Raw genomic sequence first — 18,267 nt, 5'->3', positions numbered from 1 at the left:
TGCTTTTTTGTTTTCTTTAACTGTACTTCCATATTCCTGTTAGCCATTCTTGTTTCCTGTAGTATTTCCTTGAATTCGGCTAGCTGCTGAGTTAGAAAGTTTAATTGCTGATTGAATTCATTAGCCTGATCCACAGGACTGAGTTCAGCAATTACTATTTTAGCTTCTTCTTTCATGGAAGATTCACTGCTTAGGTACATATGCTGATTTCTGGCAACTGTATCAATAAGCTCTTGAGCTTCTTCAATTGTTTTTCTCATATGTATAGATCCCCCAGCTGAGTGGTCTAGAGAAATCTGAGCTTTTTCTGTAAGCCCATAGTAGAAGATGTCTAATTGCACCCACTTTGAAAACATTTCAGATGGGCATTTTCTTAGCATCTCTCTGTATCTCTCCCAGGCATCATAAAGGGATTTATTATCTCCTTGTTTGAAGCCTTGGATGCTTAGCCTTAGCTGTGTCATCCGTTTTGGAGGGAAATAGTGATTCAGGAATTTTTCTGACAGTTGTTTCCATGTTTTTATGCTGTTCTTAGGCTGGTTATTTAACCACCTCTTAGCTTGATCTTTTACAGCAAATGGAAACAGTAATAATCTGTAGACATCCTGATCTACTTCCTTATCATGTACTGTGTCAGCAATTTGTAAAAATTGTGCCAGAAACTCTATAGGTTCTTCCTGTGGAAGACCGGAATACTGGCAGTTTTGCTGCACCATGATAATGAGCTGAGGAATCAACTCAAAGCTACTAACTCCAATGGAGGGTATACAGATACTACTCCCATATGAAGCAGTAGTAGGGTTAGCATATGACCCCAGAGTCCTCCTGGACTGTTCATTTCCACTTAGTTCCATGATGGAATAAAGGAGATGGTATGGATGTTGATATTATTTATTTTATAAAAATTTATTTTATAAAATAAAATAAAAACGAAATAAATAAAAGAAATTGGAAATATTTTGAAATTGAAATCTGAATTTTTTATATAAAATTTTCGAAAATGTAGTTTAAAATTAGTTAGAAAAGATATTTTTTTGAATTTTGAATTTTATGATGAAAGAGAAAAACACACAAAAGACACAAGACTTAAAATTTTTAGATCTAATGCTCCTTATTTTCGAAAATTTTTGGAGGGAAAATACCAAGGAACACCAAACTTAAGAATTTTAAGATCAAAACACAAGAAAGACTCAAGAACACCTTGAAGAGTCACAAGAACACCAAGAACAAAAGAAAGAACACCAAACTTAAAATTTTTAGAAAACCAAGACAAATTTTCGAAAATTAAAGAAAACTTAACAAGAAAACACCAAACTTAGAGTTTGGCACAAGATTTAATCAAGAAAAATTATTTTTGAAAAAGATTTTAAAGAAGATACCCAATTATCAAGAACAACTACTAATGCTCCAGCCAATTGGGCAGTAACTTCAGTGTTGATTTTAAAGATGTATTATATTTATGGATAAAAGTATAATTTTTGAAAGTTAATGTTTTGAAAAAGCACAAGAAAAACAAGAAAAGACACAAAATAAGAAAAATTCAAGATCAAACAAGCAAAATAAACAAGAACAACTTGAAGATCAATGAAGAACAAAGAACACAAGTTCGAAAATTTAAAGAAAAATATAAAATATGCAATTAACACCAAACTTAGAACAAGACACTAAACTCATGAAAATTAACAATTAATTAAGAAAAATAATGATTTTGAAAAGAATTTTTTGAAAAGAAACTATCCTATCAGGATTTAATGACTCCATAACAATAAAAATAAATTATTCCTAATCTAAGAAATAAAATAAACCTTTAGTTGTTCAAACTCGAACAATCCCCGGCAACGGCGCCAAAAACTTGGTGCACGAAATTGCAATAACACTTTTTGCAATCCGCACAACTAACCAGCAAGTGCACTGGGTCGTCCAAGTAATACCTTACGTGAGTAAGGGTCGAATCCCACGGAGATTGTTGGTTTGAAGCAAGCTATGTTTATCTTATTATTCTTAGTCAGGATGCCAACAACAGTGTTTTTCAAGTTCAGTGAAGAAAGGGAAAAAGGGCATAAAATAAATACTTGTTATGCAGTAATGGAGAATATGTTGGAGTTTTGGAGATGCTTTGTCTGATTTATTCCTGTAATGTAATATTCCATCCATGGAAAAGTGCAAAGTTCCCTCCATGGCAAGCTGTATGTAGGGTGTCACCGTTGTCAATGGCTACTTCCCATCCTCTCAGTGAAAATGGTCCAAATGCTCTGTCACAGCACGGCTAATCATCTGTCGGTCCTCAATCAGGTTGGAATAGAATCCAATGATTCTTTTGCGTCTATCACTAACGCCCAGCCATCAGGAGTTTGAAGCTCATCACAGTTATTCAATCCTGGAATCCTACTCAGAATACCACGGACAAGGTTTAGACTTTCCGGATTCTCATGAATGCCGCCATCAATCTAGCTTATACCACGAAGATTCTGATTAAAGAATCTAAGAGAAGCTCATTCAATCTGATGTAGAACGGAGGTGGTTGTCAGGCACACGTTCATGGATTGAGGAAGGTGATGAGTGTCACGGATCATCACCCTCTTCATAATTAAGCGCGAATGAACATCTTAGATAGGAACACACACGTTTGAATGGAGAAATAGAAACAATTGCATTAATTCATCGAGACGCTGCAGAGTTCCTCACCCCCAACAATGGAGTTTAGAGACTCATGCCGTCAAAGTGTATAAAATTCAGATATGAAAAATGTCATCAGGGTCCAGAGTTAATCTCTAAAAGTTGTTTAAATAGTAAACTAGTATCCTAGGTTTACAGAATATGAGTAAACTAAGATAATTGGTGCAGAAATCCACTTCTGGGGCCCACCTGGTGTGTGCTGGGGCTGAGACTAAAGCTTCTCACGTGCTTGGGCTATTTCTGGAGTTGAACGCCAGGTTGTGACGTGTTTTGGGCGCTGAACTCCAACTTGTAACCTGTTTCTAGCGCTGGACGCCAGACAGCAGCATGATACTGGCGTTGAACACCAGTTTACGTCGTCTATCTTCGCACAAAGTATAGTTTATTATATATTTTTGGAAAGCCCTGGATGTCTACTTTCCAACGCTGTTGAGAGCGCGCCAATTAGACTCCTGTAGCTCCAGAAAATCCATTTCGAGTGCAGGGAGGTCAGAATTCAACAACATCAGCAGTCCTTTTTCAGCCTAACTCAGATTTTTACTCAGCTCCCTCAATTTCAGCCAGAAATTACCTGAAATCACAGAAAAACACACAAACTCATAGTAAAGCCCAGAAATATGATTTTTGCCTAAACTAATAATATTCTACTAAAAACTAATTAAAACATATTAAAATCTACATGAAATTACCCCCAAAAAGCGTATAAAATATCCGCTCATCAGCTTCTAATTGTTATATTTTATTTTACTTTAGTTGTTTTTATTTATAAACAAAATCTTTTAGGCCCATAATTTATCATTCTATTTTATTTTCAAATCAAATTAGGTTAGATATAAAAGGGAAAAGATCCAACCTTGAGGGAGGGATCTCCTCTCTTTCGCACATTTCACTTTTCAGTTCATAAGATGAAGAACGAGGTTGCATAAGAGAATAGAATCAGACATATTGAATTAGAACGGTAATATTATTGATCCATAAAACTCAGTAGAGCTCCTAACCTTAATCTTAGGAGGTTAGTGACTCATACTGTACAGGAAATAAAAGTGAAAGGTTCGAATTGGCAAAGATCTCTAACAAGGGTGATCTTTGTTCTATATATACTAGTCTATTAACTAAGGATTACAGAAAATAAGATAAACTAGTTTTGTAGTGTGAAAATCCACTTCTGGAGCCCACTTGGTGAGTGTTTGGGCTGAGCTTGAATGTTACCCATGAGCTAGTATCCCTTGGGGCGTTGAACGCTGGCTTGGGACCCCCTAAAGGGCATTGGACGCCAGGAATAAGGTTGGTGGCTGGCATTGAACGCTAGTTTTGGGCCTTTATTTTCAAAGAAAAGTATGGACTATTATATATTTATGGAAAGTTCTGGATATTAGCTTTCCATAGTCGTTGCGAGTGCACCATTTAGACGTCTGTAGCTCCAGAAAATCTTCTTCGAGTTTACAAAGGTCAGATCTTGACAACATCTACAGTCCTTTCTCTACTTCTGAATCAGACTTTTGCTCAAGCTTCTCAATTTTAGCTAGAAAATACATGAAATCACCATAAAACACACAAACTCAAAGTAGAATCCAAAACTGTGAATTTTGCACTAAAACCTATGAAAACATAATAAAACTTAAACAAAACATAATGAAAACTATATGAAAATAATGCCAAAAAGCGTATAAAATATCCGCTCATCACATATGAACCATACATAGAACCTCTCCAATTCCAACACAATTACTCCCAAGAACCACCATCTCAATATACACCATCTTCATATCCTTATCAAGATGAACCACCTTCCTATTATGAGCCCTTTTTCCCAAGCAATGAACCCTCCTATCCACCCTAAGCTCCAATAGATGATTCTCTCACTTCACTACTTCATGAGCAACGTGAAACTCAAAGGAGGGCACTAGAATTTGTGGCTACCTTGACCGAGTTGTAAATATTCTAGCCTCGCAATACTTGGACACTCACAGTACTTCCATGACCACATGTGGAGAATCAATTGAAGAGCATAGCATGAAGGAGAGATTAGAAACTATGGTGGAAAACAAGTAATGGGACTTTGTACTAGAGCAAGTGGAGAAAGCCGAAATTATTGAAAAAGACGAAGTGGTTGAAGACTTGGGAGATGCTGAACCTCCATGAGAATCTAGAGTTGTAGAGTATTCCTCCAAGAAGCTTGAATTTGATGTTGAGGAGGATAGTGTACAACCTCCAAGGCATGTTCCCCATGAAGAATTAGAAGGAATAGAGCAAGAAACAAGTTCCTTTGGTGATGAAGATCCCACATCACATCCTCCTAGTGATGAACTTGCATCCGCAATTGAACTCCTTGAGTTTGAAGAACCTTCTCCGAGTGAATCTGATAGTGATGTTGAGGTAGACTTTTCTCAACCTCCAACTTATGACATGAGTGATGAGGAAGAATTAGAAGAACTTGATAAGGAAGAGGTTGCAGTAAAGGAAGCATGTCAAGAGGTGGAAGTTATCAAGGAAGCACAAGGGAGTGGAACTTGCAACATCATTGAAAACACCTCTCCCTAAGCCATCACCATCCAACACAACCTTCAAGTGAATAAAATTCTTACGCTTAAACTTTAATTTCTTGCTTGAATATGGTTTTCTTGTGACGGATGGGTGTAACACCCTACTACACAGAGTTTTATGCCTAAGTCGTAGAACAGAGGTAGTGTGGTGTTACGAACCTCTAAACAGAAAATATTTGCATATAATAGTGGAAAGATATAATATACTAGGAGCCATGAAAAACAGATAAAACAAAATCGCAAAATAAAAAGTGCAACACTCAGGAAACAGAATTACTTGCGTGCTAAGAAACCTATCGATTAAAGCTATGAGAAAGTGAAAGAGTAAAAGAGAGCCAAGAAAACAGTGAAACAAGCTTCTGAATTAGCCTGCGAAGCCAAGACTGGCCGAAGAATGTTTACATATATATACATAAGTATCCCAAATACCCAAAATATAGAAACAGGTCCCTAACTCTCCAGTAACCTCTACGAAGAACAAAATAATCTAGTTTCTTGGAGAGAAAGCTAAGTACATATACATATATATACAAACTGAGAACCTAAAATACAATCTAGGGACTACTCCACTTCAGGAAATCCAGACGCCTAGCGAGGAGCCTTTCGACCTGCATCTGAAAATAACAACACAGTATGGGGTGAGAACCAGAAGTTCTAAGCATAGTAAAGGTGCCACACGTATAATAAATAAGGTCCTGCGAATGCCAGAGGCAATCCATGAACACCATCATACAATTATACAACTTAATTTCTAACTAGAAGCCATAAAAGGGGTAGGTGACCTAAGAATCCAAAGCTTTCTTACTTACTTTAAACCTAACACCTAACCATTTCACCTTATCCTCCGCACCTTCATCATTCAATGATTCAGCAGAGACAAACAACCAAACAAGTTCACACACAAGTAGGAAGCAGATAGTACAGATAGCAAGTAGAACAATTAATGGGATATATTCTCAGTTAGGCAATCCCAAGTAATGCACAACAGACAAACAAACAAGATGCATATGATGCATGCCTGTCCTATGGCTGATGAGGCTCATCTGTTGGTTATCTAGCCAACCCGACCAGTTCGAAAACCTTAGACTATCTCCTGTCGCGCATACCCATGAGTCTATGCATAGATTTCACATTCATTCATTATTTAATCATTCAATGGGGGATATCCATACCTGGAAATTTATACATGCCCGGTCACCCTTACGACGTAGGATCAACAGAGTATCGAGATTCAACCTGGAACACGTGGTGGCAAGCCACGATTCTGTTACCCAGAAAAACTCGTATCTCAGATGACATCGTTTATAAGTCATTTCATGTTTATAATCATAATATAATCATTCATCAAAGCCATGGCATCATAACTTCATTTTCTTTTCGAAATTTATTCCCACTCAACTCAATACATTCATACCCATCAATATAACTAGCCCTTAACCATAGCACAATAATTCTTACAACCTTAGCACAATAACATCACATTTCCCCAATTTTACACTTTTTAGTCACAAACTAACATATTACTCCATTTACACATAATATCATCATCATAAAATTCATCAACCACAACATTATTCATTATGCCAATACCAACAAATCCATATAAACACCACTCAATCTCAACCATATCATAATATTGCCATAACCTCAAAATTTTATTAACATATACCAACAACATAATCAACTCACCATTATTAATTCCAATAACACATATTCATTAACACAAATAACTCATTCTCATTAATTCCAATAACACATATTCATTAACACCAATAACTCATTCTCATTAATTCCAACATCTCACATCCATTAATTCCAACACAATCCCAATCATCAATTTATCCATCAACATCACAAAACTAATCATTTAATGCATTTAACCATTTCAATTTATCCTATAGTTCTCTAACCTAAGTTTTCACAGAGCCTTACATATTAAATGCGCGAAACCTAAACCAAACCTTGGATGATTCCCGCGTACTTATCCAAGTTAACCCACAAGGCAAAGTTTTAAGCCTCACCCACCAAAAGAATCTAGCAACTAGAACTCCTCACCAAGCTTCCAATTGTCTCACATTACATATTTACATGTACCTAACATAATTATCACAAGAATATTCCCAAAATTCAATACCCAAAACACCAAATTAATGAATTAACTAGAGTTATAAAGTTCTCACCTTACCAACAGGAAATTGGGACAAGACCTGGCAAGTCCACCAAATTAATTTGATCCTAAACACCAAAATTGAACAATTTTCAACATAATTGTTCATGAATTTTTGAAATTGGGGGAAGTTGGCTGAGAGGAAAATAGTGAGTTACCTACCAAATTGTTCCATGGATTTCATAGATTTCATTGCGGTGAACGCGTAGTCACAAACGGTTTGTCAATCGGAGCTCTAGATCAAAAGTTATTGAGAAATGAAATTTGAGTGAGGGTTTTGGAAGCTTCAACGTTCTCCCTCCTCATGCTGAGCTTTCCAGTGCTTGCATGCCAAAATGAAGAAGGAAATGAGCTTCAGCTCATTTATGTGATGGGTCCGGTTAGGTCCACGGGCCTGGTTTGGGTTCGATTCAACCGGTTCGACCCATCTGATCCAATTTTGGGCCAAATTTTTCGAAATTGGTGTCAAAATTCTCGTTTTGAAGAGCTCTATCCTATTTTGATATTAGTTTTACATTTTTAATTTTCCTAATTAAAATTTAATTTATTGACTAATTATTCGCTAATTTTATGGGGTTTACATGCTACCAACCTAATTAGGAATTTGGTCCTCAAAATTCAAATTCAGTTATCTGAAAAGAGGTGTCGGTAGTCTTTTAGAATATTCAGAGTTTTTTGAAGCTGACCCTGTTACTCGAAACATCCATCTCCTCTCATTTAAACTGGCTTAGGTTGTAAGACATGAATTTAGTTTAGAAGCGTGTTTCAGAAGTTATGAAATATGGAGTACGTCAAATATGTTCGAAGGGTACGGCTGATAAACCCCGTTTTTAGGGTTTATCTTGTGTTGAATTTAGAGCATTTTGATAACCTTTTCTCACATTTAGCCAATGAATTAGCATAATTTTGTAATCTCTCCCGTATTTGTGCTTGAATGTAAAAACATGCTTTTTAAGCCTTTAATTTGGTAATTTTAATTCATCCTTGATTCCATAAGATGCCTTGATGTGTTTGCTAGTAATCTCAGGTTAAAATAGGCTAGGCATGGATCAAAGGAGCAAGGAAGGAAGTATGCAAGTGGAGAGAAGCATAAAAAGCTAAAGAAGTGATCTCAGCCAAGGACGCGCACGCGCATAAGGCGCTCGCGCGCACAAGGCACTCGCGCGCACATTGCGAATTTAGTCACGGATGCGTACGCGTACCGTGCGCGTCCGGGCTAATGGCCACATGTGAGTTTTAAATAGAAAACATGCCCAACGATATCTGGGAAGTTGTGGGGCCCAATTACAACCAATTTTGGCGCCCATGTGCTTTTAAGGACCAAGGATTGAAGGGGAAGGCATCAATAGTTCATTCATACACATTAGGATTAGTTTAGAGATAGTTTTTAGAGAGAGAAGCTCTCACTTCTCTCTAGAATTAGGATTAGGTTTAGGTTAATCTCTCCTCTTAGATCTAGGTTTAATTCATGCTTTGATTTACTTTTTCTCTATAAATTCTTACTCCTCTACTCTTCCTCTCTCTAATTTTATATCTCAATTCTTGTAATTCTTCACTTTGTTGTGGACTTTTTATTGTTCTTTTGTTTTCTTTCAATAATGCAATTTGAGGTAATTCATGATAATTGTGATTTCCTTGATTGTTGTTGTTAATTCTTTGTATTCAATTGTAGTTAGAATTCTTTCTTGTTGTGATTTACTATACTTTTCTTTTGTACCTTCCAAGTGTTTGATGAAATGCTTGGGAGGATGTTAGAATAGAATTTTATGTTCTTGGCTTGAGAAGATAACTTAGAACTCTTGAGTTACTAATATCCAAGTGATTGATAGTTGATAGCCATTGACTCTAGCTTTCATTAATTCAACTAGTGAAAACTAGGATTTATGGACTTGGATTGATATAACTCACTTGACTTTCCTTTGCTATTAGTTAAAGGATGACTTAGTGAGATTGATCCTTGCAACTATCATAATTGTGGTTAGTGATAATGATATAGGTCCCTGACCATCAACCTTTGCCAATATCTTTTGTTAATAAAATTTTGTTTCCATTTACTTTTTATATTTCTCATCTAAAACCCCAAAATAAATAAGTTCATAACCAATAACAAGAACACTACCCTGCAAGTCCTTTGAGAGACGACCCGAGGATTAAATACTTCAGTTTATAGATTTTAGGGGTTGGTACTTATGACAAACAAATTTTTGTATGAAAAGATTATTGCTTGATTTAGAAGCTATAATTTACAACGATATTTCATTAGTGAAATTTTAAACCGTCAAATCTAATCATCAAAATGGCGCCGTTGCCGGAGATTTGTAATGGTGTTATGTTATTGGTTATTGTACATATGTGAATATTGTGAATAGGTTGCTTTTGGTTGATTACTAGTTTGTTAGTTTTATTTTGTTTTTCCATAATGAATTCTCACTTTGGCTATGAGTTTGGCTCTAATTGTGTTGTAGGGAATGCAAACTTCAATGATAACATGTACCAAGGATGGAACACTCAAAGATGGGAGGAGTCTCAAGGAATTGATCACTCCTATTGGCCACCTCTAGACACTTATAGGTATAATTCACATCCCAATGCATGTCAATTTAATTTCTATGGTGAATCTTTTTGCGACAATCAATCACCACCATCATATGCCTATGATTCTTATCCTCAACATGATGCTCAACCATACTCACAAGCCCCTTTCTACCAAGTACCTTTACGTGACCCTTATCCATCATACAACCAATAACCCATACCACATCCTTGTGATCATTATGAGCAAGAACCCTTAGAACCACCACAACTATATCAAGAATACTACCAAGAACCACCTCAATGCACACCATCTCCAGGATTTTACCAAGAGGAACCACCTTCCTACCATGAACCCTCTCTCCAAAATAATAAACCTTCCTACTCACCCCAAGCCCCAATAGACAATTCTTTCACTTTGTTACTTCAAGGACAAGAAGCCATGAAGCGAGATACACTTGAGTTTGTGACCAATTTGACCAAGGTGGTGCACGCTTTAGCCCACCAATGTTTGAATACTCAAGTTATTTCCGTAGCCCCATGCGAAAAGCCAAAGGAAGAGCAAAGCATGAAGAAGATATCGGAAAATCTGGTGAAAAAGGAAGAATCCGTAGTAGTGGTAGAGCAATTGGAGAAGCCTACGGTTATTGAATATAGTTTGATTGAAACGAGTGGACAATTTAAAGCTCTTTGTGGAATTAAAAGTAAGAACGAGTTATGTAGTGGTTGGAAATTTGGTATTAGGCTCATTAAGGTCAAAGCTTCAAGGTATAGGAACCATGGTTGGAAGAATACCACTTTGCATGGGTCTAGAAGAAAATCTTGGTGTGCTAAAGAGAATTCTATGTGTCAACCTCCCAGAAAGAAAAAGTATGAAGATCAAGGTGAAGACGGGTGTGAAGATAAGATATGGGATCCCGGTTCGTTATGTGGAGACCAACTAGGGGGACTCATATCTTGGGTAGAACTCTATCCAAGCTTGGTATAGATGGTAGGAAATTCTATCAACCAATTGAGAAGCAAAGATCCTTGTACATTCAAGGATAAGTACAAGCATAAGCCGCCATGACAGTGAGCTTTCCAAATGTCCAACTTAAGGACTTTAACTAAAAGTGCTAGGTGGGAGACACCCCACCATGGTATACTCTTTCCACTCTCTTGTAGATGTCATTAATAAATGATTTGAGTTACCATTGTAGGTAGTTTCCCATATCATTTTAGTTGCCTCAATAAATTGATTGTTAGCATAGTCACATGTATGTTGTGCTTAGTAGTAGATGAATAAATCAAATTGCATTTTTGTGAATTGAATGATTTTTGAGTGAATAAAGAGTTGCAGGCATTATAGGGAGCTCTTGGGAATTTTTCTGCTTTTTAGTAGATAATAAAAAAATAAAAAAAGGAGAATGGCGCGCGCGCACGCTGTACGGGCACGTGCCAATGAATGGATGCAGCCCACATAATTTCCAGAGAGTTGGGCCTCTCTTATGTGAACAGTGTGCTTTTAGCCCAACTCATTCGACGCGGACGCGCACAACGTGCGTGCGCGTCCATACACCTTTAAGGGAAATCACGCGGACGCGCACTAGCCGCGTACGCGTCCCTAGGCTGATAGCAGCAGCCCATACATCCTCCAGAGAGTTATGCTAGCGTTAGGCCCACACTAAGCCCCAGGCCCAAACCCCATCAGGTGGACGCGCACTGCGCGCCTGCGCGCACATGAGTTCGTAAGAGTATGTGCGCGCTAGCGCACTTGCCGCGTGCGCGCCGATCCACTGATGCAACTTCTAGGCCAATAACCCGAGAGTTATGCCACATCTGGACCAACTTTAAGCCTCCAGCCGAATCCCAAGCACGCGTGCGCGCACCGTGCACGCACGCACACTTACCAACTCTCACCACCCACGCGTAAGAGCACAAGGTGCGCATGCGTTGGTTCCCAAATTCATCAATGCACGCGGACGCACCATGTGCGCGCCCGCGTCGATTTGAAAACAGGATAACCCTAGGACGCGAGGAACGCTACGCAGTCGCACACCTCACCCCCTACTCCCATCTTCTCTAACGTCTCCTACCTTCTCTTCTTCCCTGTCACACCTCCAACCCTCACCACCGCCAGCGACGACAGCCGCGGCAACCACACCACCTCCTCCCTCTCCCTCCCTTCCTTGCTCTCTCATTCACACACACACTCTCTGACCCTTTCACTCTTTCTCTCACAGCCACAACTGGCGCACCTTCGCCGCCGTGGGTCTCTTCCGCCACCATCATCCTAGGTGGCAGTTCTACTTCTACCTCACACACTCACTCATCCCAGTTCCGATCCCTGCTCTGCTTCCATATTACCTGCCACAACTCTATTTTCTTGATTCTTCTCTTTACTCTTAGTTACTATAATTACTGGTAGCTTAGTTAGTTGATTGTTACGTTAGCTAGAGATATCTGCTGTTAGGTAGCTAGGGCTGGATAGAGGATTCTAGGCCTGATAATTGCTCCGTTCGTGTTCATTCTCTGCTTGGTACTTGTCTGTGAATGCTGATTTTGAGCTGCTCTGTATTCATACTCGTGTTGCCTTGTTGCTATATCATTGCTGCTGTGTTTAATTGATACTGTACTCATACTATTTGTACTATGTTTGCTATCTGGGAATGTCAAAGTTTAAGCCAGAATGCTGCCCAATTTTTGAGAAAACTGTTTCACTTTCATATACTAATCTCAGGATTGAACTTGGCACTCACAGCTTAACCCTTTTTCCTAACTCATTCCAAGTTCAATGCCCGGGATCTTTGGGCCAGCATTTCCACTCTTATTTTTGGTTCCCGTGATTACTATATACTGCTCACTTCCTTACAATAGCTGGTATGCTTTGATTGTGTAACTCTTTTTCAACTCAACTTAGTTTTCAACTTTTCATAGTTGCACAATCACACCTTATTGCTTGTAATACCACCTATTGCACATCTATCTTCATGCAAGTTTGACATGATTGTTGCACACAAATTGCAATTCTCGTTTGATTAGGCTATTCTCCATGATTACCACTAATTCTCGATCGTAACTTTCTAACTCTCTAACTTGTTTTACTTCCTAACTTCCTTTTTCACTTCTCTTACTTCTTTGACCAATTTTTTTGGGAATGATGATGAATATGCCTAATACATGAGTTTTATCCTACGTTGTTGCAATTCTTGGATTCTTGGTTTATACCGCTACTTTCCATAATCACTTGTATTCCAAGTTTTCAAGTTTAGTTCACATCATGATTGCTTGTCATTTATCTTACATCTTGAACATGCTTTTACTTGCTTCGTGCTACTTACTTAATTGGCTACCTTTATTTTCAGGATGTCAGACAAAGGAAAGGCCATAGCCACTACCTCCAAGAAGAGGAAACACTCTAAGACATCTACCCCTTTTTCCTATGCCAATTATGCTAAGAATCTGTTGAATGAAACGGATAAGGAAAATCAGTTGCTACCTTCCACTGATCCAGAAAAATTTCCCAACCTTTACTACGAGCTTTGATGACAAGTCATCATATACCTATTTTTCTATGCTTTTTCATACAAGAAATTGATGATTAGTGCTTAAATATTGCATTCTTTTGTACTTAATTGGAAGATTTCCTTGATCTTTTAATTTTATAAATCTTGTAGGAAATAAGAAGAAAAAGAAGCAAAGAAGCACAAAAAAAGGAGAAAAAAAGAGCTTTGGGGTACACTTTGAAGTTGGGGTACACTTTGGAGCCTTAGGCCACGCTTTTAAAAGCGTGGCCCATGACCAAATCAAGGAAGAAAACAACCAGCACGCACACTGCCCTGCCCTTGCCAAGGGCAGGGCAGAATCATGGTGAAGCAAAGTGAGGATGAAGCAAATTTTCGCTAAGTTAAAATCTGGGCGCTCACAGCATGACCATGCCTCCTTCAAAGGGCTATAACTTGAGCTACAGACGTCCAATTGATGTGCTTCCAGTTGCGTTGGAAAGCTGACATTCAGAACTTTCCAACGATATATAGCAATCCATATTTGGCGTACAATTCAGGCAGGAACGAAAGGCATCTTTAAGGGCCAAAAACAAGCGAAAATAAACCAAAATGCTTCCACCAAGGCTCGAAGAGGGAGACACAAAGAACCCAAGGAAGTCTGCCCTCAAGGAGAGCAGAATGCCCTCTTAGAGGGCAATGTCGTGTTTTCCTCATGAAAATTCAAGGAAAAATTGCAACAACTTCCTCCACCAAGTTTCGAACACAAGACCTCTAGGAAGCCAAGCCTTAGGCGTGAATTAGGTGCCAAGAAGAAAAAGCCAAGCAATGCACTCCATGGGATTCGAACTTGGCACTCCCCAAAGGAAACATTGCCCTGCCCTCCGCAAGGGCAGGGCAGCATTTTGGTGATGCACACATGCGCACAAGATTGGCACACCAAGGAGTTTCGGCAGCAACACAGCAGCACGCACGGGCATCATTCTGGCGCACAAAAAATTTCTGCCCTGCCCTCCACAAGGGCAGGGTAGCATCCTGCAAGCATCCTCACACGCCACAATGAGCCGCACGAACATTTTCTGCCCTGTCCTCCACAAGGGCAGGGCAGCCTCCTGGGAGCAAATAATCATGGGCCAAAAGTTCAATTTCATATAAATTCAATTCCTCACCAAATTGAATCAAGGCCATCCAAGACCCATTCTCCCTCAAATCCAAAGCAAGCAAAAGCCCACTCAACATGACTCAAAGGCACAAGAACAAGCTAGAATTAGGATTTTCATTTAATTTGTTTTTCATTTCAATTTCATTTTATTTTTGTAAAGCCTATATAAGGCATCATTTCCATCTTTGTAAGGAGAGCTCCATTAGAAAAAGGCTAGCTTCACTAGGGAGCATTAGGATTTGAGATCTCTCTTAGTTTTCCTTCCTGTTCTAAATCTTGGATTGAGATTGGAGAAATTCTGTTTCAATTTCTATCTGAGATCTCTCTGTTTTTATTTTGCTGCATAATTCAAGGAATTGTGATTTGAATCAAGGCTCTCTTTGCTGCTTCCATTTTTCTTTCTTCTTCAATCTATTTGCTGTTGGATCAAGGATGTGAGTGAGATCTAGACTTGTTTTCTAGTCTCTTTGATTCCTTGAGATCTTCAATTTTATTTTGCAATTGAGTTGAGTTCTTGGCTGCTCTTCTGTTTTTACTGTTCCATTGGCTTTCAATTTACTTTCAAGCAATTTAATTCTTCTGCACTTGTTCTTTATTTTACATTTCTGTTCATGATCCCAAATTACTTTCCTGCAAGTTAATCTCTATGCAATTGTTATACGCTTTGCTTTACTGCTCTCTTTAATTTCCAGCACCCAACCCCCTTTACTTTTCATGCAATTTACATTTCTTGCAATTTAAGTTTCAGTTATTTTACTTTCTTGTTATTTAAGTTACTTGCAATTTTACTTTCTGCAACTTTAAATTTCCTGTCATTTACAATTCTGTTGGCTACATTTCATCCAATATCCCTTCAATGTTAGCTTGACTAAACTAATCACCCACTAAAGTTGCTTGATCCATCAATCCCTGTGGGATCGACCTCACTCTAAGTGAGTTATTACTACTTGATGCGACCCGGTATACTTGCCGGTTGGATTTGTGTGTTGGAAATTTATTTTTCCACAAAAACACCATCAAGTTTTTGGCGCCGTTGCCGGGGATTGATTTAGATCAACAATGATTAAGTGGGTGAGAAGTCTAGATCAAGCATTTTATTTATTTTTGTTCTCTGTTCTAAGTTGAAACCAAGGTGTTTGAGTTATTGCCTCACTAAGAAATTCATCTTTGAGATATGATTTTCAATTTCCCTTGGTGTTGTGTTTTACAAAATTCAAATGGAGTTCAACTCATCTTGTGATCAAACAAATTTTCTGGGATATCACCCACCATCACAAATCTCTAATGGTGGTTGGGAATATCACCAAGAATTTACAGATTCTAAGCACTCCAATCCATGGAGATGCACTTCAAAGCCACAAGATGAACAAGATAATCATATGGGATATTTCTCACCACCACAAAATGATTCATACCATTATCCTCATGGTGGATGGGAGTATCACCAAGGAATGAAAGAGCATTCACCCTCACGTCCCAGTTGCTCATTTGAAAGTTCTTCATCACTTGATTATGCCTCAACACAAGGTTTCCTCCAAAATCCATACACGTCATCCCATCAATCACACAACTCATTCCACACCCCTCAACACAACTTCACCACAACATATCCACGTCACCAAAATTACTCTCAACCTTCATCTCTTGAACCACCAGATGAGGATTACCTTCAAGCCATTGAAATACATAGAAAACTCGTGGAAAGATACACACAACCCCAATCCTGGAAAGAAATCATCTTCAATAAGATGAATGGCCCCTTAGAGCAAACAAGGAGGAGCGTAGAACCACTGAGCAAGAAAAATGAAGGTCAATTGATGGATGTGAAGGAGAAAGTAGAAGAGCAAGATAAGGAGGCCACTGCATCAAGTGAACTTTCAATGAAGAATGAGGTGGTTGAAAATGAAACTGCACTTGAGGTGACAAGGGAAGAAGTGGAGGATCAAGAAAGTGAGGAAGACACTCAAGAGAAGTCACCCTCAATTGAAGCAGAGAGTTGCATAGAAGAAGGATTCATGGAACCACCAATTCAAGAGGCTCTTAATGAAGAAATCACTCCAATAATCACACAGCAACCATATCTTGACATCCAAGAAGTGAAGGCAATTAACAAAAGCACCAAGAAGAGGATTGTGACCAAGATACCAAGGACAACATTCAAGAGAAGGTCAACTGCAAACAATCCTCCCCCTGATCCAGCAAGCAAGATTAATCAAGCCAATTTCACAAGGAAGCTTGCTGAAAGGAGACCAAGACAGGGGACAATAGCTGAAACTTCTCCCCTCTTGAAGTCATTCCTCTTAACAAATTGGAAAAAGAGGAAGAAAGTAAATAACAGGTAGACAGTAGGTACATTTCTTCTCCATGCTTTGTTTAAATTTCAATAAATTGGCATATGATTACATTCTAAGTTTGGTGTTGCCTTGCAACAAATTATTTTCAATCTTTTTGGATGATTGCATCAAATCAAAAATGAAAGTGACACACCAAGATTCTAAGTTTGGTGTGCCACTTATTTTCTATGCAAATCATTCAAGCAACATCACTTGTCTGCATAATCATATTGCCTTTCGCAGTGTTATTTTTCTTCTTCTTAGTTGGATAATTTTTGTTTTCTCTTTGTTTCATTTATTTACTTATTTTTAATGCTTTCTTTCATTAACTGTTTTTGTTAATACATCACCAAAACATCCTTATTCATGACAGACTCTTCATTTGGTGATTGTATTTAACATATAACAGTTTCTTTTGTTTAGTTTTAGTTCAAATAAATTGACATATGGTTGCATTCTAAGTTTGGTGTTGCTATGCAACAAAATTTTATTCTAATTCTTACAAGATACTTGCATTAATTCCAAGTGAAAGTGTCACACTAAGTTTGGTGTGCCACTTATCTTTTATGCAATGTATTGTGCACACCTTCTTATCTATGCAATCAAAATGTCTCTGTCTCTTGTGCCTTGATTGTTATCTTTCATTTTGCTTGCTTAAAACACATGTGCTACTAACATTTCATTGTGTAAGACATTCATGATCCATCTTAGCCCCATAGCCATTGTTCTAATTGTTGCTTGAGGATGAGCAAGCACTCTAAGTTGGCAAGTGAAAGGGAAGAATTGGAGAAAAAGGACAACAATAATGAAGATGAACTACAAGGTTGTAAAGTTCCTTTTCCTCTCCTTTGTTTCCAGCACTTTAAATTGCATGATTGTCTTTATATTCTCTGTATGTATGTGTGGTATGACTAAGCATAGCTTGAATTTTGATTGAAACATGGTGCTGTGACATTATAACTACCAACTTGAATCTTGTGAATTCAAAAGCAAAAAAAAAAAAGCATCATGATCATAAACAAACAAGGAATTAAAGAAGAATTTAGCATGTGCATACAAGTATTGGAAAGCTAGTATAATTGATTGTTGCTCAATTGCATTGGATTTTATTTAATTGAAGTTTTTCATCTAGTACATTTTGTGAAATCTTTTGAAATCATGAAAACCTTGAAGAAGCAAATACAATTAAAGCAAGAAAAGAAAAAGGGAAAGAATGAGAAAGCTGAAGGCTCTGAGTACCAATGGCAATTTATTTGCTAAGTGCTTGTGGTGTTTATGTATCAAGCCAAATGCTTGAAAATAAAACACTTAGAAGTCAAGGCTAGGCTCAAGTGCAAAAGCACTCCCTCAAAGCTCAAGGCTCTGAGCATCA

This window comes from Arachis hypogaea, chromosome 5 (genome assembly GCF_003086295.3).
Source record: "Arachis hypogaea cultivar Tifrunner chromosome 5, arahy.Tifrunner.gnm2.J5K5, whole genome shotgun sequence".
Taxonomy (NCBI): Eukaryota; Viridiplantae; Streptophyta; class Magnoliopsida; order Fabales; family Fabaceae; genus Arachis; species Arachis hypogaea.
Note: the sequence above shows the minus strand (reverse complement) of the source record.